This window comes from Cervus canadensis, chromosome 7 (genome assembly GCF_019320065.1).
Source record: "Cervus canadensis isolate Bull #8, Minnesota chromosome 7, ASM1932006v1, whole genome shotgun sequence".
Lineage (NCBI taxonomy): Eukaryota > Metazoa > Chordata > Mammalia > Artiodactyla > Cervidae > Cervus > Cervus canadensis.
In genome coordinates this window covers 37,852,987-37,867,342 of record NC_057392.1, presented here as the reverse complement: position 1 = coordinate 37,867,342, position 14,356 = coordinate 37,852,987, and the positions used below count along the sequence as shown (strand labels likewise).

General features: G+C 38.0%; 1 protein-coding gene across 5 annotated transcripts in view; it reads left to right on the top strand.

Moving 5' to 3' along the window:
• Positions 1-14,356, top strand: part of LOC122445571 (limbic system associated membrane protein) — a 687,896-nt gene that overhangs the window by 154,769 nt on the left and 518,771 nt on the right. The gene's annotated exons all lie outside the window — the stretch shown is intronic.

The window sequence follows — 14,356 nt, the reverse complement described above, 5'->3', positions numbered from 1 at the left end:
CAGAGCACAGTCCTAGAAAAAGAGGGAATGATCCACGCAAAAGTCTGGAGGCAGAGCATTCACGGGAAAAGAAATGGCAATGGTAATGGTACCCAAAAGACTGTGCTGCCTGAGAATGGCAGGGTTGCCAGTATATCTAGAGCAGGAAGAGTAGAGCAGGGGCTGGTGGCAAGTGATGAGCTCCTCCTGTAAAACTACCGATCAGTGCAGAAGAGGGACATGAGATAACTCACATTCTGAAAGATAACTCGGTACAACTAAGGGGTGGGAAATTGAAGAGAGTTCCCCAAAGTACTTAGTTCGTTTGAGGCTGAGCCAACTCTATTGCTCCAGCTTCATGTCCGCCTGCCTCAGGGATCAAAGATTTTGGTCTCAACGTTGAGATCAAGACCTTTACTCTCTTTGTTCCTTCTAGTTTCTGTCTTTGAAAGTAGCAATTGTGGCATACTTCATGTTTCTTCAAATAGCACTGATGAGCAGATGATTTGGAATTATGGGTGTACTTGGTCATTTCAGAAAGCAAGTATTTAAATTTCAGATGAAGCTGATCATTTTAGGGGGATTCTGAAGTTTGGAAACTGTCCACTGTATTCTTTGGTTTGGGAGCTAATGAAAAGGAAAGAAGGCTGCTGTTGAACTGTCTTTCATACAGCAGGGTAGCAACCATGAGGGAAATAAGCTCAGTAGTTATCCTTGCTTCAGTATCAAATGTGCAGTGCCCTGTGCTGCCGTCGGAATGGAAACCTAAATGTGCTTTCTTGCTAGAACTTGCCAAACAAGCTCTCAGGGTCTATTTGTAGGACAGCATAGGGTGGTTAAAGCTTCTAAGACTACAGACACATCCAAATGAGGTGCTGCCTGTGGCAGTTTGGCTTTCTTTAAAAAAGGGGGTGAAGGGGATGGAACGCTATAAAGATCATACCTGGTGGTAAGAAAGAAGGTAGACTGAATTTCTCAGAAACTGTTTGTGATAATGTGATATGTTAACCATTTGCCTTGGAGAAGATAAAATTCAATTTTTAAATTGTTGAACCAGAAACATGCAAATGCATTATTAGCAAATTGCATACCTTCTAGGTCCTTTTGAGTCATAAAGAATGTATAAGTTCTCTCCTAGGGAATAATTGTTTAAGAAAATAGAAGAATCTTGAAAACTATACTGATAGCTTTGTAAAATCAATACATTCAAAAATGACCATTTTGAGGGTGGAACTCTGAATTAAAGAACCTAAGTACTGATTTTTTTTTTTTTCTTGGTCTGTGCTGGGTCTTCATAGCAGCATGCAGGCTATTTATTCATGGCTGTGCATGGGCTTTCTCTACTTGTAGCACCCAGAGTGTTCTCTAGTTGCAGCATAAGGGTTTAGTTGTCCCGTGGCATGTGGGATCAAACTCACCCATGCATTAAAAGGCAGATTCCCAGCCTTTTACTGTGGAAGTCCCAGTAGTGAATTATTCTACAAGAGGAAACATGACAATAGAGAAGGAATTTAAGACTTGAAACAAAATGACCTTCACAGTGCTGAAACTCTAGTCAGACTTCCAGTCACCTTTTCCATCTTTATTTTTTGGAAGACAGAATAATAACAATGTTTTTCATATTCTTTTCCCATTTTTCTAACCCTCTTTTCTGACTGCATGTAAAATCACAAGCCTATATATAAAGAAAATGTTTTGAGTAAGCTGGGACAGTTATAATGAGAAGAAAAATTAAAACTAGAGAAGGTAGAAGTGGAAACATTGTTTTCTATTGGATAGACTCCTCAAACAATCACACCCTTTATCTGGCCTGTGAAAAAGCAAGACTCATATGTTGCATTATAAATCATCTTTGTTTTTCATTTTAGTATCTTTTCAAAATTTATTCACTGGGGTGTTTTTTAGGGAAAAAACTATCAGACCAAGATCCTGATGGTCACTCAGATAATACAAAGCATTTTAAGTAAAAAGCATGGATTTGATTAAAAAATAAACTATCAAGCCCTATTGACAGTCAACAGTTTTAAAGTGAATAATTTAAAAGCTTTCTCTCTCATCTAAAGTCTGCTTTAAATAGGGAAAGGGGGTACCGGCTTATTTTCTCTTTCCATCCCACTCAGTAAGTCAGTAAGTATTTTTTACTTTCCTTTTTAATTGGGATTGGTGCTTTAGGAAGGGAGAAAGGATAAGGAGAAGAAGAAGCATCTTACCTGACTGGTACTATCATAAGACAGTTTTGCTTTCGCTAATCCTGGAAAAAGTTTGTTAACTCTAATGGATACCTTTTAGGATTCTTAGGAGACCCCATCCATCTCTGGAAAGTACTCACCTGCAGTTCTTTGGCCCACACTGAATTCATCTTCTTTTCCTATGGTGACTGGATCCTTTCATTTCAAAGCCTTTGTAAACAAGTCGCATTAATTCAGTTGAATTTTGCTTCATTCGGCTTTCCTCTACAGGTTACCATATTGAAGAGGACCTAATGGGGCCTCATCCTGCTTCTCTTCGGCATAAAGAATGTATCTAGAGTATAGGAAATACTCCAAGATTCTTGGAAATACTAGGAAGTGAAGACCAAATAATCACTTTATCTTGGCTCCACTTTCAGTCTAGCTGTTGCCCTTCTGAATGTTCAGATAAAAGTCAGATACAAGTCCCATGTAACCCCTAATTCCCTAAAAGCTCTCCGAGAATCCTGTTGAAGCTGCTCTTGAAATGACTGGGGAGCCATCAATCAATTGACAACTGGCTCATAGCACAGCTTATTCCTAAGAGTTTCTCTTTTCATACCTTGTAGTTTTCAAACGTTTTATTTATTTATTTTTTATGTTGATGAGAGGTTTAAAATCTTCTAGTGTAAAATGAAAAATACCTTTGGTATTTTCTTTTTTTTCCTAAATGAAATCCCGTTGGTATTGGATATCTCTCTCCATCAAACCTTACATTGTAATATTCTCAACACCTCTTATTACATGTAGCAGGCTATGTCTTCATTAATATCCACCTAGGAAGTTTTCTCCTTATTGCATCATTTATTAGGAAGCCTTGTATAGATTCTAATATAGACTTTAAATTTTATCCAAGTGTGTACTTGGAAAATATTTATTTTAGTTCACCTAATGTACCTGAATAGATAGCCTGAGTATGCACAGTTTTATTGATATTTATAGGCAGTTTATCTCTGTGGCATAATTTAATAACCCAGAAGACCTTTATGCTTTTTAATAACTGTCTTCTCTACCTCTAATAATAACTTACATGGTTTTTGAAAGCCCAGCATGAGAACATTTGTTTTGAATTAGAGTCAGAAAACCTAAGCTTGAACCATTTCCATTTCTTCACTCAATACCTATAGGATTTTATTGCTAGTAGTGCAAGATATAACTTCTCTGAATTTTAATTTACTCATTTGCAGAATGTGGTCATAAATATCTCTCTTACAGGCTTGTCATATTGATTAAATAAGACCCTGATTGTTTAAGGACAGTACAAGCTTAAAGTATTCATCAAATGTAAATCGTTCTGACTACTACTGCCAGGGCTGTTGTTACACCATCAGTGCTATCACACTCCCCTTAGGAGAGGAGCAGACAGATGCATCCAGCAGTGGCTAGCTGTCACGGAAGGGCAAAGTGTTACAGAACATCTTTGGGACCACGGATAGCCAAAAGCAGGATGAGGGCAACGAGCAGCTTGTTGGAAGAGAGGAAATGGAAGAGCGAGTAAGAGGCATGGAAATCAAAACTGGTGAAGAGTCTAAGCCAAAGACTCCCATGAGTTTGCTGAGGTTTTTTTTTGTCTGTGATAGACACTGGCTTCAATTTAGATCTCACTGTCAACTGTAAAGTGGGCCATAGATGTTTGCTTCTCATATTTCCTTCCTAGAATTATAATTTTAATTCCTGACTTAATGAGAAATCTTCTCTTTGTCAGAACAATAAATCACAACATCCTTGGTTTACTTACATTCCCGAGCATGTTTCTCATTGTTGTCCCTGTTGCCCTATATTGATCGCTAGCACAGAGTTCAGATCTCCATGCCACCCTGATGGCGGAAAAGATAGAAGACAGGAGAAGGGGACGACAAGAGGATGAGATGGTTGGATGGCATCACTGACTCAGTGGACATGACTTTGAGCAAGCTCAAGGACAGGGAAGCCTGGCATGCTGCAGTCCATGGAGTCACAAAGAATCAGACACGACTGAGCAACTGAACAACAGCAACTTAGGAAAGAAGTATTAGGAGAAGAAAAAAAGAATCTTACAATGACAGACTGATGCCAATTAAATAAATTTTAAGAAGAGCTTATCTCTACCATTGACTGAAACAAGAGTTGTAGAGCTTTGTTTTGGATTTTCTATTTTTAGGCAAACTCCCCAAGATATATATTTGGGTATTATCTGGAGTTTTCATTGTTGTAAAACTGGGGATGGAAGAAACCAGCTGCAGCTGGATCTGATCCTGACCTTTGACCCCTTCTCTCTACATCTCTTCCATTACATCAAACCAAATTGTCACTGTTTCAATTAAGTTCTGCTCAGCAGGAGCCTGGTCTATGTTCTAAGCATGAAAATTTATCAAACTTAAGCTCCCTTTTAGTAGACAGCTCAACATTCAGAAAACTAAGATCATGGCATCTGGTCCCATCACCTCATGGGAAATAGATGGGGAGACAGTGGAAATAGTGTCAGACTTTATTTTTTTGGGCTCCAAAATCACTGCAGATGGTGACTGCAGCCATGAAATTAAAAGATGCTTACTCCTTGGAAGGAAAGTTGTGACCAACCTAGATAGCACATTAAAAAGCAGAGACATTACTTTGCCAACAAAGGTCCGTCTGGTCAAGGCTATGGTTTTTCCAGTGGTCATGTTTGGATGTGAGAGTTGGACTATGAAGAAAGCTGAGTGCCAAAAAATTGATGCTTTTGAACTGTTTTGTTGGAGAAGACTCTTGAGAGTCCCTTGGACTGCAAGGAGATCCAACCAGTCCATCCTGAAGGAGATAAGTCCTGGGTGTTCATTGGAAAGACTGATGCTGAAGCTGAAACTCCAATAGTTTGGCCACCTCATATGAAGAGTTGACTCATTGGAAAAGACCCTAATGCTGGGAGGGATTGGGGGCAGGAGGAGAAGGGGACGACAGAGGATGAGATGGCTGGATGGCATCACTGACTCGATGGGTGTGAGTTTTGAGTAAACTCCGGGAGTTTGTGATGGACAGGGAGGCCTGGCATGCTGTGATTCATGGGGTCGCAAAGAGTCAGACATGACTGAGTGACTGAACTGAACCTAAGATGTTTTTAAAGAGCATCTGAATTTTCTTATTGAAAATAAACAAAGTGGCAACACATGCATAATCATTTAAATATCATTTCTTTCCATAACAGCAGTGAACCTTCTTATTGGCAGTATCAGAGGTTAATTAATAAGACTGTTAATGTGAAGAAGGATGTTTTCATTTCAGATAGACACCTCTCAGGTGTAAGTATATAGCTAACATTTAAAAAAATATGATGTTGATATAGGTAAATACCCAATAGCCATAAAACATTCAGTTAAATATGTTTCAGGTTGCAGTCATATTCTAAACGAAATCATCTTCCTCTCAAAAGATGTTGCTAGTGTCTTTAGACATAACAGAGCACCTACCCAACTTGAAGAAATAAGTCCTTGGAATTGCACTCATATTAATAGTAATAGTAGTAATAGCATTTTATTATTTGTGTAGCATCTTATATTTTATAAAATAGTTTCATATTCAAATTTAGTCCTCACAAGGGTCCTGTAAGGAAAAAAAGTCCTGTAAGATAACATATTTGTGCCTGTGTTTCAGATGGTGTTTAATGCACACTCAGTCATGTGTGAATCTGGCCATTGTAGAGATAAAGTACAACTCTTCTGTATACATTTATGAGTTATGATAGCTGTAACTCTTTCTCATCTAATTAAAAAATGGATAATTGTCAGGAACCCAGGAAATGTACTGTCTCACCAACCTTCCTAACATGCACTCCTTTTTGAAAACAGCAAGATGTCAACTGACATGAAGCTTAAAAAATAGATTGTAAGAGTTTCAAAGGAGTTACAAGTTGTCTTCCCCTGCCTCTCCTCTACTCCACTGCTGCTGGTGGTGATGGTTTAGTTGCTAAGTTGTGTCTGATTCTTGCAACCCCATGGACTGTGGTCTATCAGGCTCCTCTCTGTCCATGGAATTCTCCAGGCAAGAATACCGGAGTGGGTTGCCATTTCCTTCTACAGGGGATCTTCCCGACCCAGGGGTTGAATCCGGGTTTCCTACATTACAGACAGATTCTTTACCACTGAGCCACCAGGCAAGCTCTACTTCACTGCTATGCATCTTTAATATCGTTCTTTTTTCCCTCCTCAAACCTCTTTAAAATTCTCTTCCACAAAGCCTCTTCAGTCTAACTTCCTGCACTTCTTGTCTTTCCCCATTTCAGGAATCTCAGATGTCTCAGGACTCTGTTGTTTCAGATGTGACTACTGATTTTTCCTTCATATTTATTCCACCATCTGCATTTTCCTTCCCTCCATTTCCTTTCTTCCCTTTCCTTTCATTTATGTGTTTGATGTCTTTCAGTTTCTTGAGGAGGGAATGATTTCTTTTATTTATTAGATAGATATTTCATCAGGAAGAAAAAATACACTTCCCAAGCAGCATGTCATTCTTATTCCATTCTTTATGTTTGTGCTGAGTGATCACTTACCCTGGCTAGAGAATCAGAAAGGATAGAGATGAGATGTTTGACAAGAAAGAGGAGTTACAGGACAAGAGCCAGTCACCTAGCAAATGCTGTCAGTTGCCTCCTCCTGTAAGGGAACCACATTCTCAAAAGATGTTTATTTCCAAGTCTATACAAGTTTGTTTAGAAGCCCCAGCCCCTAAGCATCATCCGGCAGCACAGAATTTTAAAATATTTCTGGCCAGCACTGTGAAAATGGAGCCAGTACTGGAACTCTTTCTTTAGTCTATTGAGTTCTGACCCACAGCCAAGCTACTTTAGGAAGGGAGAACAATTTGGCACATATAAATGGAAAGTTCCAGTCACCCAGTCCCTGAAAATGCCCCTCTTTCCAGTTTAGTACAGAGAATAAAGCAGAAGGCCGGGGCTCAGGAAGCTAGGTCCAGGTCCGTTCAGGTCCACTCACTGGTCATGTGACCTGGAGATGCTTCACTTCTCAAAGCTTCTACATTGTCATCTCTACAGTGAAATGATTGGCTGTGCCTTCCTTACTCAGCTGTCATGGTGGAGAACTGACATGTTTGAAGTTTGAAAAGGAAATGTTATGTATTGGTTTAATATCATTATCCCTTTTTGTTGTTTTTTCTTTTGTGGTATAGATGTTTCTTGTCAGATTTTGTCATGTCTTAAGTTACACCAAAACAGAAAGTCTACAAGGTTCATTCAGTAATTGAAGCCACCAATGTTTTTTTAATATAAAGATATCTTCTTTAAACATATACATAAAGATGTCTTCCTTAAATATAAAGATGTCCCTTTAAATGCCTTGTATCACAGGCTCCGTATTTGGTGCAAACTCAGATTTTCAGTTTTCTGTTTTCCTTACTAGGACTGGTTATAAATAATAGTAAGTGTTTGGAATGTATTCCTGACATTTATCATAACAGATGATATTGTAAAAAGGGTAAATGCAGCCAATCTATCATAGTATATGCAAAACTCATTTACAACAGAGTTCAATAATCATTAACTTGTAGAATTTGGGGAAAATGTATCTCCAGAAATGCTTACTATTTTAGATGAAATCTTCATATACTCTATAACAGATTTCCAAAACTCAGTACAGATAATATATATTCAACAGTCAGCAATATACAAGTAGCAGTTTTATTGAACATAATTTTATTTCTTAAATAATTATAAGCAACAAAATATAATAATCAAGAGTGTATTTTATTTAGGCAAGCACATAATTCTTTAAAAAATATGAAATGTTTACATTAGTTTCCACGATTTGAGATTAGCACAAGCAAAAGTCAGTACAGCGACTCTCGAGTGACACAGACACTCGCTAATAAGCTTCCTGTTCTCTACCCCTTTAAAATAAATATTAAAAAAGTTTGTTTACTTACTCATCTGGCTGTGTCAGGTCTTAGCCGCCATATGTGGTGTCTTTCGCTGCGGTTCCCAGACTAGCTGTGGCTCGCTGGCTGATCAGTTGTGGTGCCTCGGCTTAGGTGCTCCAAGGCAGGTGGGGTCCTAGCTCCCCAAACAGCGTTCAAACCTGTGTCCCCTGCGCGGCAAGGTGGGTTCTTAGCCATAGGACCACCAGGGAAGTCCCCTTCTACCCCTGATTTTCATCAGAGACAAGAGTTAAACTAAAGAAGAGATATTGGTCTGGAGATGGAAGTATACTTTCTGGGCAACCAAGAAAGCTAGTATCAGGGATGCCATCATTTTAGAAAAACTCAACTGGAAATCAAGCTTTTTGTGAGAAGACCATTCTTTAGGTGGTGCTCTTGTGTGATTCTGCTTTCTCCTGAAGGCAGACTTCTTGTGACCAGTAACTTATTAAGGAGTGACACGTATGTGTTTGAGGGCAAGGCAAAAGGCTCTTCCACTCTCTCAGGCTTTCCTCTATACCTCTCTTTTCCTGAGGACACATAACATTTAAGATAATTTTAACAGGACAAAAAAAGGTGAATACATTCCTGTGACTCACGTCTGAATTTTATTCAAGTGGCGAGTACTAGCAAAATGAATCTTAATGGGAACCCTCCTACAGTAAAAAGCCAAAAACAGGTGCAAAGACTTGCTGACAGTTTTGCAGAATGAAGCATCACAAACACCCTTCCGGGGCAGTGGCAGAATAGAGCTTTCCTCAGCTGTCCCTGGAAGGTAACCCTAAGTCAGAAGAGCCACCCATCTTGTTTAAACCACATGAGTTGAAACAGAAAGATTAAGAAAGCATTCAGTTTGGCAGATGTACATTCTAATTCAATAAAGATGTGTTTATCCAGTATCTAGTCAACAAAAATCTGTTGAGAAACAGCCATTTTCTGGGCTAGCTCTTGGATGTTGAGTTGTTTCTTGATTCATAGTAAACATGGACAACATTGCCATTCTAGGAGCTAATTTTGGTAGATTATTTATTCACTAGAAAATGGATTTCTTACTTTATCCATGACCACTATTCCATCACAGTAAAAATCAATTCTTGGTAACTTCAAACCCAGGTACAGTTGAAACAGCAACTTAGAGGTGAAAAGACATATATGTCCCTCTGTCTCCTCAGGGACCCCCCTCTTCCTGACTCTGCCTTATAGATCCCTCCATTCATTTTATTTCCCCCCACTGAATTCATGTTCTTGTTTGGTTGTTTTGCAGTTGAATGTGATATCATGAAGTGAGGATAATAACTTCAGGTGGAGAATAAGCAGCAAAAAAAAAAAAAAATCAGCTAATAGTTTCATTTAAGTGTCCTCAGTAGTAAAGAGCAGGAAGAGGAAACCTAGACAATATATAATCTAGGAGCTGAATTTTTTTTGAATGGAATAATTTGCAGAGTTCCACAGAGTGACAATAGCTCTTAAATCACACGAAGGGAAAAGCTTATTTCAGCTTCTGGGTTTGCGTGTGACTTTTTTTGCACCCCAAAGCTAGAATTGCTCTGATAATCAGCACACAGAAGAGTTACCCTGCTGGGACTAAATTATAAATAAGAGGAACGTTCAGTGCCCTCGGAGGATTTTACCTGTGGTAATAGTGCTTTCCATCTTTAATACACTTCACTTTTATTATAGGATTATTGCTTTCAGCCCCTCTCTTAAATGTGTAGTTTTGTCACCACAATATCTCATACAGATAAATAACATTAAATGGGGTTACAATGATTATTAAACATTGCAGTGAGATCTCGTACATCACAGTACCAATATCATTTATGTGTCCAAAAGATAGGACAACTTCCTATATGAAGCAGTAAACATGACTTTCTTTTATGTGATGAAAATAAGAATAGGCTGAGTCCATCATGTCTGTCTAAACAAGTGGTGTATCTATCCTGGGACATTTGCAACCCATATGCCAGGTGACTGATACAACTCTGACATATGTCTGCATGGGTAGGCAGGTTGTGGTTACATTCTTTTGCAGATGTATAAAAAATGGCACAAGAAGAACAAATAAATTACTACATTTAGAACAGATGTTGAACAAATAATCCGAACAAAATAGCCCTGGAAGTTCTTTTATCTAGAATGATGTTATCTCCTTAGAAAGTTTAGTGTACTACCTGAATGGACCGGTGCTAACTGATAATATTAGCCACATATTAACCATATGAAATTTCCCTCTGGAATATAATGGTTTATTTATGTTTATAGATGTAATATTGTTTGACCTTCCTTATGAGGGATCATGTTCTGTTGCATGTTGCTTGATGATCATTCAAGTGTTCACAGATGCAGACCTAGTATCAAAATACAAACCCTACTGCCACTACTGGCTTTTCTTTCCACTCACCAAGCTCTGTATCTTCTGCTCCACGTGTACTAATTTGTGGGTTGACAGCATCTGCCATGACTATGACCATGAACAAACATGGGGAACATGAATGCATTGAGATCCTGTTCGTTGGTATCCTTTTCATTCCAGATTTCCTCCTTGGTGACCAGCCATTGGTGGTCAGCCCATTCAATAATGCACACGCTGCCTGGCTGCCTTTCTCAGCAGGTTTTCTAGGATGTTCTCAATAAGAATTGCTCCACTAGGCCAGCTCCATGTTTTGGACTCAGATTCTGTTCCTCTTGGGATTTCATCAGAGACTTAAATCTTTAAATCTTAGTATCTACCACAAAGGCCCTCATCTCTTAATAATATCATGTATATCTATTACCTATGAAACAATTTTTTTTTAGTTATCTTTATTTCCAGCCTAAACTAACCTTTGAAATTAATCCTTAAATTCTTATGTTGAGTAATCATGACTAAAGTAACATATTTCTTTACATTTCAAATGTATCTTTTTGAAGACTTTAAGAAGAATATCCAACCCTCACAAAAGAAAGAAGGTAGATGCATTTACTTTGCAACCCAAATATTCCCAGATATAGTTAATGTTCTTATACCACCTTCTCACAAGATTAAAACATATAGGGCAGTTATACTAAAATTTTATACACTATAAAATTTTCTACACTGTAGAGTTGTTCCTCAGCATCCATGGGAATTTGGTTCCAGGATCTCCCTGCAATACCAAAGTCAGAGATGCAAAATTTCCTTTTATATAATAGTGTAGTGCTTGCATATAACCTATACAATTCCTCCAGTATACTTTAAATCATCTCTAGATCACTTATAAGACCTAAAACTATGTAAATACCATATAAATAGTTGGTACATGTGGCAAATTCAACTTTTGCAGTTGGAACTGTCTGGATTTTTTCCCAAATATTTTTTATTTATGGTTGAACTTGCAGATGTGGAACCTGCAACTTTAGAGGTCTGACTGTATAAATAAATATTTCCCTGAGATATCTGTTATTTATGCTTCCAAGGAATAGTTTTTCGGATCCATCAAATCAATTAGCTCTAATATTAAAAAACAACCACTTCTGAGTTTTGTTGCCCTTAACACCTATAGTCTTCAGGTTTTTTTCCTTTAATCTCCTTCCACATGTGCTCATAAATAGTTCATGAACTGAAAATTCATATCAGTTCACCTTTGTGCCTTTGCCCAATTTGGGTGTGTTCAGTTAAGTGAAGAATGATCCTATGGCTTGTCCTGACTTCCTCCTCTTTGTCTGTTATGGGGATAAAATTAACTGACATATAGGTTCCAGATTGGAATCATGGAGGTAAGAGTTACAGATGTACATAGAGAGAAGGAGATGGGGAGGAGTTACTCGTTATTATTGCTAGTGATGTTTTCATCCTCTTAAGAAGCTAATTTGGAACTTTTACCCACAATTCCTCTTTCAGAAGTCTAGGAATTAGGACAAAATAATAATTTTGTCCTAAAGATTTTCCTGCATTAGTCTAAAAGCCTACAAAATGAGGCTAAAAGAATAGAAAATGCAGTGACATCCTATATGATTTTTTTTCCTGTTGCTGTCTTGTTCAATACTTATCTAGATAAATAACATTTATTTAACTTGTAAATGCTTCCCCTCACCCCCACCTACAGACATACATTGGATTTTTCCACAAAAATGACTGAGATGGTTAAACATAAATGTTTTTCAGATGTTATTTTATGAAGAAGAAGAGAGGAAACAAAAATTCCTATGTGATCATGTATATCAAACAACAAGTGTTTTAAGCAATTGAAAAAGAAAAGGCTGTTGTGAGCAACGGTTTCTTGGATGATACTATTAATCCTTGATACTATTCCTATTTATCATGGAAATATACTCAGGTATGATGCTGTTAAAGTGCTACACTCAATATGCCAACAAATTTGGAAGACTCAGCAGTGGGCACAGGACTGGAAAAGGTCAGTTTTCATTCCAGTCCCAAAGAAAGGCAATGCCAAAGAATGTTCAAACTACTGCACAGTTACACTCATCTCACACACTAGCAAAGTAATGCTCAAAATTCTCCAAGCAAGGCTTCAACATTATTTGAACCAAGAACATCCAGATGTTCAAGCTGGATTTAGAAAGGCAGAGGAACCAGAGACCAAATTGCCAACATCATAGAAATGTTCTTTGGATCACAGAAATGTTTCTTTGGATCATAGAAAAAGCAAGAGAGTTCCAGAAAAACATCTACTCTCTGCTTTATTACACCAAAGCCGTTGACTGTGTGGATCACAACAAACTGTGGAAAATTCTTCAAGAGATGGGAATACCAGAGCAGCTGATCTGTCACCTGAGAAATCTGTATGCAGCTCGAGAAGCAACAGTTAGAACTGGACATGGAAAAACAGACTAGTTCCAAATTGGGAAAGGAGTACATCAAGGCTGTATATTGTCGCCCTGTTTATTTAACTTATATGAAGAGTACATCATGTGAAATGCCAGGCTGGATGAAGCAAAAGCTGGAATCAAGATTGCCGGGAGATATATCAATAACCTCAGATATGCAAATGACACCACCCTTATGACAGAAAGCAAAGAGGAACTAAAGAGCCTCTTGATAAAAGTGAAAGAGGAGAGTGAAGAACCTGGTTTAAAACTCAGCATTCAAAAAGCTAAGATCATGGCAACCAGTCCCATCACTTCATGGTAAATAGATGGGGAAACAATGGAAACAGTGAGACTTTATTTTCTTGGGCTCCAAAATCACTGCAGATGGTGACTGCAGCCATGAAATTAAAAGATACTTGCTCCTTGGAAGGAAAGTTATGATCAACCTAGACAGCAGATTAAAAAGCAGAGACATTACTTTGCCAACAAAGGTCCATCTAGTCAAGGCTGTGGTTTTTCCAGTGGTCATGTATGGATGTGAGAGTTGGACCATAAAGAAAGCTGAGCGCCAAAGAATTGATGCTTTTGAACTGTGGTGTTGGAGAAGACTCTTGAGAGTCTCTTGGATTGCAAGGAGATCAAACCAGTCAATCCTAACAGAAATCAGTCCTGAATATTCATTGGAAGGACTGATGCTGAAGCTGAAGCTCCAATACTTTGGCCACCTGATATGTAGAGCCGACTCACTGGAAAAGACCCTAATGCTCAGAAACATTGAAGGCAGGAGGAGAAGGGGATGACTGAAAATGAGATGGTTGGATGGCATCACCAACTCGATGGATATGAGTTTGAGCAAGTTCCGGAAGTTGGTACTGGACAGAGAAGCTTGCTGTTCTGCAGTCCATAGGGTGGCGAAGAGTCAGACACGACTGAGTGACTGAACTGAACTGATATATATAGATATGGATATAATGCCAGTACATGATGAATTAACTGAGTTTTGTGAATTTAGTTTGTTAATGCTGAGAAAAAAAAGACTACAGCATGCAAATAAATGTCATCCTCTCCTGTAAAAATCTTTTAATTATAAAATGGTAAGAACAAACAAAAAGTTAACAAGCAAACAAAAACTTCCTGGGAACTCTAGTGACAAATATCTTTTGTTTCATTGCTTCATCAGCTTTAACCTTATGTAGGTATGGTTTTAAGTGCTTGAGATGAGAAAAAACTATTTTTTCAGCATCTAGTAAGTGGTCAATACATACGTTTTGAATTAATTACTGAAATTCTAGTACATGTATCAAGGAAGTTTATTTCATGTAGACCAATATTTTTAAGCATAAAAAATTTTCTTAAAAGTAAACAAAACAGTGGTATAGATTTCAGTCTTAGAACACTAACTACATAGAAAATCATCAGTTGTATTAACTTTCTTTCCTTTATATTCCCAGTTCTTAAAAGGTGCTGACAAATATCTGTTC